Consider the following 7,588-nt stretch of genomic DNA (forward strand, 5'->3'; position numbering starts at 1 on the left):
AGTAAATCTATAGTGGGACTGAAGTTGTACCATTTGTCAGTACCAAATAAAGGGTGTGCTGGAATAGCTCAAGAATCTCTTCGGATCAGTGCAGAGCCTCTCTCTTCCTCAAGGAATCTCTCCTGTGCGCTCTGTGAGGGCCATTGAATCAACACTTGGTGCCCTACTCCTACTTTACAACAACATTGGAACTTTTTTGAAATAGCTCAGTTACCACTTGTTTTTTTTGCCAAATTAGTAATTGCAATGCTACTGCTGAAATGGAATTCACTTCGTTCCACATGTAACCACTTAGCAAACATTTCTGTCATGTCTAGTTTATCTTTCTCTGACTGACTAGCTAATCTTTAAATGCAAGGGATGTATAGATCCATAAGTAGTGTAATTCATAGAGTACTGTATAACTGTGTGGTGTGCAATCAAAGCACTGCTTGACTATTTTAGGGAACTCACATATTTCATTTCCTTTATTGAATCCATCTTTACAAGCAGTGAGCAACAAAAAAATACCATTAGATTGCTTTTTTACTAAATGCAGACCACAAATCTTGATGGTTGTCATGGAAATGCCAGCCTGTTAAACAAACTTCAATAGTTATGCTCTGTCATGTGACCAAGAAGAACACATTTGTTTTTTCCTATATTTAAATAAAATGCATATCCATATATGACCCGATTAGATATTCAAAACAATGTTTCTATAACATATTCCGAGGGGAACGGTAGGGGAAAGGACCCTGTGCGGAGTCAGAGAGAGAAAACGGAATCCCAAGGCAAACGTAATCCAAATCGTCAGGCTAGAGCGAGGTCGGAGATCAGAAGCTGCAGGTCAGAAGTCCAGGGGGTCACGAGGACAAACGAGAAGTCGGAGTAAGTCGCTAACTGGAACCGTAGTTCAGTCTGAGGAAACCTCAACAGTAAGCAAGGATAAGTTGCAGAGTGGAAGTTTAAATAGACAAAGTGAGTGAAGTTCATTAGTGAGTTCGTGGGAATGCAACGGTGTCTGCGTGTTTGCGTGCGGTTTGTGACAGTTTTCACCGACTAGCAGGTGAGATCTGAATACTTTATTTTTGATTGCATGTGACCTCGGATTCATATAGATAAAATACAAAAAACTTTGAAGGTGAAATATCAGCCTGAGAAGGTGTTTTATGGTTTTGTGTACTATAAATGAAACATTGTCATGCATTCACAAAATGGCAAGATGAAACGTTAGATTTGCTTGACTACTAAACTTCTAAGTGAGACAAACGGTCTAGATGGCAGATTCTAACACGGATACAGTTACAGTAAGCAAGCTAAAATGCCAATGCTGTCGATCCTGTATGTATAGTTGTGAATACTGAATGCAATGGATAAGTAAAAAATAAATTACAGCAAAACTGAAAAGACAAAATGGAGAAAACATTTTGAATAAATTAAATTCCTTGTAATTTGAAAATCTACAGTATAAAATCAAAGACAATGCAAAATCGTACTGACAGCCTGCATTATATCTGATTCTTATCTGTGATGTCATGTTTGTAAAATTGAACAAAAGTTTTGTGTTGCAGCATGCCTTTTTGAAAATGCAACCCATTCACATTTTGTTGTGGATATATGATGATTAAGAGCAACCATGAATCTCATTACAAAGGACCATCCAATTTATATTGTTCTTATATTTTTAAGATAGTTACTTTATAAATCCTGTGAGGATCCTGTGAGCTGTCAACACAGCACAGCATCAACACTGCACAGTGTAACGAATTGATACAATAATACAACAATACAATAAAGATGTATTGCACATTATAAATACTGTATATTGCACAAATCCCCAGCATACTGAATATTGCACATCAGTTGTAAACAGGAAAACAGGAAGATATATTAAGATTACTATTGTTTTGTACTGCTGTGTTTTTGTCATTCTCCAAAAAGTTCATATTGTTCACTATTAACTCTATTCTTTGAAAGGCCAACCTTACTAATTATTAACATTAGGACATCATGCACTTGTCCTAATCACAGCAACCTAAACAAATTAAAAGAAATAAAGTACAATATGAACTATATATTTTTGTTTCATTTACTTCTCTCCTGCATCACAAGCAGAATGGCAGATGCACAGTCTGCACCATAGATGGACACAAACATAATCTATCATTACCGGGGGGTATTATTATTATAGAATTACATTAGCCATCATGCTGGGAAAGTAAAATACTGATTTTACAGTAATTGCTAGACTTTCTCTAGTAAGGAAAGACTGTGAAGAACCAAGTGCATGCCCTATCACCTGGGTAAATCGTTTAGTGTTGTCTTTTTGAGACTAAATGCATGATTTTCCCCTGCAGTAAAGTTGAAGTGGGTCAATCAGTGGAGAAAACAAGATCACCAACAAATCAAACCATCTTCCCCTGCGACTAAGATTTCCAAGCGATTCTGAATCTGATTTCATTCTGGCTACATCACTGAGCTGCCATCACTTTTTTTTTATAAAAGTGAGAAGGCAGTTATGTCAAACCGTTTCATAATGTGTTGTTTGCCGCAGATCTGAAATGAGAAATGTCAGGCACTTGCTGCATTAAAAATGTATCTTTGTATTGTGTTTATTCTGAGTGTGAACCCCCCCACACAACATGACTTTGGGATTAACTGCTAGTAAATTGGGCATCAGGGATTTGGGCTGTGTTAGAAGAGTTTCTCTATACAGTATCTGGCGAATATTGAGCTGTTGTACTGAACCTCAGTAGAGAACGAGTTAGAAAAGTTTTTCACTGATCATGAATTACAAAGAGAAATTTCTAAAAGCATATTTTTATTGACTCCGACACCACCAGTCCTGTATATCTGAGAAACAACATTTTTGTTTTCACCACGGTCCCTGGAAATAATACACAATTAACAAGCCCTTGAAAAGACAGACATGGGTCTTTCTGAACCAACAAAAACCAAAATAAAATAATCTCCCTTACAATCATTTTGTTTTTCTTCTTTAAAGAGCCTCATTATGATTCACAGAAATTCAAATGAGCCCATTCATCAAAAGGAACCTTACCCTGAATGAGCACTTAGGTTTTTAGATGTCTTCTTGGACTCTCTGTGGACTGAAAATCAAAACTTGGAACTAATGGGACCAACCTGTAGGAGACCTACCAGAGGGACTGGGAGATTAAAATACACACTGCACAATGTGTGGCTGGCCTGTTGTCTAAGTGAAGAGTATCGATGCACAGTAATAGCTAACTTTCACTGAAAGCTGTTTATCTGTGATTTCCCATGATCAATAACTGAGGTCTATTGGTGTGTCAATAATTTTATTGCAGTCTACGTTAGGTGGCTTGTAAGCTCTTGAAATACCCAATGACCAAATCCAGATTTTACCTTCTCTCTTGCTTTGAAAAAAATCCCACTAACGTACATCTTTGAGAACATTTATGGTTTGATTTTTAAATTTAGAAAAAGAACCAGAGAAACAGTTTCTACATAGTACGTGTGTAGAATAATAAGTGAATTTCCATTTTGTCAGTTCTTCAGTGAATATTTTAAAGCTTTTTTTTCTGCAAGTTATTTTCTTGCTACTTTGCATGACCATGTTTGTAACGTATAAAGTTTTAATTTAAATGTTTTCAGTATTTTACTCAAAATAGAAATGTAATTAAACTTTAATTTAACTTTTTGCTGCTTCCTTATAAAATACCATAATTGCTTTGAAGTTAATTTTGTATTTTAAAGCTCATGGGTTTTCAACTAGTAAAAGGGGGAATTCTTTTTGGTTAATACAATGATACTTAAATACCTATTTATTCAGTTATTACACTAAAACTGAGTCATAAGTCTGTATACTGTACATTGATTATTACATTGAGCTAAATTCATTTTTAAGAAGTCCATCATATTTGTATCACTTCAACATTGTACATTAAGATATGACATATTGTAATTATACAGGTCTGGGGGCCAGTTTCCTCACTACATTCTATCAGTATCATTTCCTCCATTTAAAACCAAGAATTTGCAATTGCACAAACCTGTTACACATGAAATGCTTTCATTTTCCTGTACAGCATCACAAATCGGACGCAAACAATAAGGGAAATGCAGTCAGTGAGGCAAAATGCAGTTTTTTGTCTGGCTTAACGTATCTTCAGCCTTCAGGCAATTTAAAGATACTTGCATTCCAGAAGCAGAGAGAACTCAACTCAAAACATTTCAAAGGAGAAAGATGCATTTCAAGCACATGTATTTTGTAAGACAAACAGATAGAAGCAATGCATATACTGTAGATTTGTGCATCTGAAGCACAGATACAGGTAGAGATAAGCTTTATCTCTTGCACTAAGGAGTAGTTTAAATGAAGGGAGTGTCTCTGAGACACTCTTCTAATATATTATATGGAAAATATATAGTAAATGTCATTTTCTCCTTAAAAATAGATTTTGTTACTACTTAAGCTTTTATTAGGATTCATATATCATGTTGTCTGTTATGTAAAGCTGTAACGGAAGACATTTAAACTGTATTTGAGGACTGAAGTCTGACACAGTAACTGTGTTACGATATCCTAAATTAAACAGACTAAATATTTACTTATGTTTCCTTGTTATTTGCTTTGTGAAAAAAAGTGTTCAATAGAAAATTTGAACCCCACACAGTGACTAGTCACTACCTCTAAATTTTTAAAACAACCAATCACATGACAGCAAAACATTTCACACACAGTGTTAAGGCAAAGGGTTACATTTTCAGTTTCATGTGGACTTACAATTGTAATATCAGAGTGCCTCCTTGGTATTCAGCAGAAGACCTTTTATACTCTTAAAAACGGAAAGACAACATACTATGCATTTCAACGTCCATGCATTTCCTTTCCATTAGAGCACTTAATCTACTTCGTACATTATTTTCTACTCTCGGCTTTCTGTCTCATATTGTCTCCCTGTGCAGTATTTCTCTACGTCTCCTGCCAACTCCCACTCTCCTCCAAATGGATGTGAACATTGTCCAAATTGGCACTTAAATGCTAAAAACCTGGAAAGACCTTGCTTTCCCTTTTCAAAATCTTCCTGTTATTCTGGGGGAAAAGTAGACAAATTGAGGCCATCAACATTTCCTTTCCTTGTATCCAATGTTAAATGACCGGAGTTAGAATATTGTAACCTAGATGTGTAACAGTGAAAATTGGTGCACGTGTTAAAGGAGCCATGGGAAATGTGGAAATGTATAGTATATTCATGGACAATGGCAGTCCACACAAGAGGGCACTATCATCACCGATGTGCATCAGAGGTGTGTCTATACCTTCAGTAACTGAAGTGGTGGTATCACACCCTGATGTGTTCTATGTCCTTGAGAATGCCTTCTGCATGATCCTGTATCCTTGGGTGCTACACTTCATTGCTCTACACTCCACAATTCATACAATATCTTTGTATGAATATGTCAACAAGTTTTTTTTAAGCTTTTTACATTTTTCATACAAAATAATTAAGGACAACAGGTGCCAACCGAAACCATATATAGTCAGCCAGAAAAGGGGAAAGGGAACTTAATTAAACAAGGTTTAATTTAGAAATTGACCACCACACTGAAAAGATTTGCACAGAAGAATAATCTAATCTGCCATGGTGTTTTCAGGCTCTATCCAACCTCATAAAACATTTTTTTTTAGCTATAGTTTATAGATTTACAAAGAATAACTCTCATCGTATCCCCATCTCCAACCCTATAGAGCCCCTGTAGTGGCTGTTGAAACCATTTCATATCCATAGGTTCTAAATATTCTTATAAATAAGCTGACAAAAAGCATGTCAAAGACAATTGTGCCCTGAACTCCTCCAAACATCTTTGACATACAGCTGTACTGTTCAGCAGACAACATGCCTCAAACCTCCTAGATGCCATTTAGGAGTCATACTGAAACACACTCCTTGTCTTTAGTGAACTTTAGTGGTACTATTTGCAAAGAGCTTTGGGATCCTTTGGGAAAAAATACGATTTAGATGCAAGGAAATATTAATTACAGTGTGTGTATTATTTTCACCGTATGTATGTTTCAATATACATCATATGTATTTTTAGTACAAGATGTATTTCTGTAAACAAATGTTTTAATAAATGCATACATTTCAGTACAATACAACTTATTTTTTATTGTTCCGCAAGCATATGGAACACATTCATAATGGCATGTATTGTTAAACTTCTTTTGTCCCACCAGAGCCTGTATGGAAATTGTAATTATAAAGCGGTATACAGTGAATCCAGCTGAAAATTGGTATCATTTGCTTCTATACTTTTTATGGATCAAAACAGAAGTGAATATATGAAAGGGCTGCATACAGAACTGAGGCTTCTTCCTCTTGTGTCTTAATAAGATTATCCATGATTTTCTTAAGCATCAAAGCTCTGCTAAGGTTGTGTTGGCTTAGATTTTCAGAATCCTGATAATCCCTGACATAATCATTTATTGAACCTTGTGTTCCAACAGCAGAGAACCAGAAGTGAGGGAAAGCAGAATGCTCAGGATGTTATTTCATGTAGGTCACTGGATTCCCAAGGGAGAGTCCTTGCAAAAATAAATAAAGTGCAAATCTGCTCTAGCAAACAATTTGAGTGGTCTGTGCCTTTCTAAATCAAGATACCTTTCTGAGCTGAGGTGGGGGTGGTGGCAGAATGCAGGAACAGCAATCAACAGAAGCAATTTAGGAAGCAAGGATATGGCATGTGATTAAGAATTCTTGCAAGATGTGCCCAAACACTTAATCCTGTCAGGGCTGAAAAACGCCAGTCCCTGCCTGATGATTTATTATCGCTGGCTTATTACATCCCTGACCTGAATGCCCTAATAAATTGATAAATTAGACGTCTACCCATACAAGAGGGGGATTCAAATTTATTGAATCTAAAGTGGAAATCTGGAGGACATTAAAATGTTTTCAATTTTTCTTTGACCCTTTCAGTGTTCGAATGAGAATAATTTGGAGGAACCACACGGCAGCTTGTGACCTAGAGAGCGACTAACAATTATCAAGTCGAATAGTGACACAAAGAAGCTCAGACAGGCCTGGGTTTTCTTTGTGGAACTGTAAATGCCTTCACGTTTTTAATAACTTATTTAACAATCATTGATTCAAAATTACCTTTCTGGAATGCTTTCAGTGGAATTTGAAGGGCAGCAGGTTACAGCGGTGAGTATGTACATAATTAAATGTATGCACAGGGAAGGATTAGCATATTTGTGCATGCAGGGAAAATGTCTTTCTAGGATTCAGAAACACTGACTAAATGAGCAAATGAATGTGTTTAGTCCTGTTTGTTCCAGTGAACTCAATGCACCAGGGGTAATTTTACAGTCTGACAAAGAAGGCTCGTCATTGTTCGCATTATGGACATTCACAAACACTATCTAATGAGAAATATATATAATCATTGACATATTAACCAATGCGTTTATAGGGTCTTTTACAAGTAGAACTACAGGTAAGATTTTCATTCCCCCACTATGTAAAAAAACACGCTCTACTTTTAAAATAATGAACAATGATGTTTCACACTACCTTAGTTATTCTATAGTGAAATTAAAAAAAAATGTTAAAGAAAA

The 7,588-nt window shown here is 35.9% G+C and overlaps 1 long non-coding RNA gene across 1 annotated transcript; it reads left to right on the forward strand.

Annotated features, from left to right (window-relative positions):
* The first annotated feature begins 706 nt into the window (after positions 1 to 706).
* On the forward strand, positions 707 to 4,574 carry LOC148650607 (uncharacterized). The gene is made up of 2 exons (XR_015926164.1): positions 707 to 1,048; positions 2,340 to 4,574. It is a non-coding gene; the product is annotated as an uncharacterized LOC148650607 (long non-coding RNA).
* Positions 4,575 to 7,588: the final 3,014 nt, after the last annotated feature.

This window comes from Lepisosteus platostomus, chromosome 13 (assembly GCF_059453375.1).
Source record: "Lepisosteus platostomus isolate fLepPlt1 chromosome 13, fLepPlt1.hap1, whole genome shotgun sequence".
NCBI lineage: Eukaryota > Metazoa > Chordata > Actinopteri > Semionotiformes > Lepisosteidae > Lepisosteus > Lepisosteus platostomus.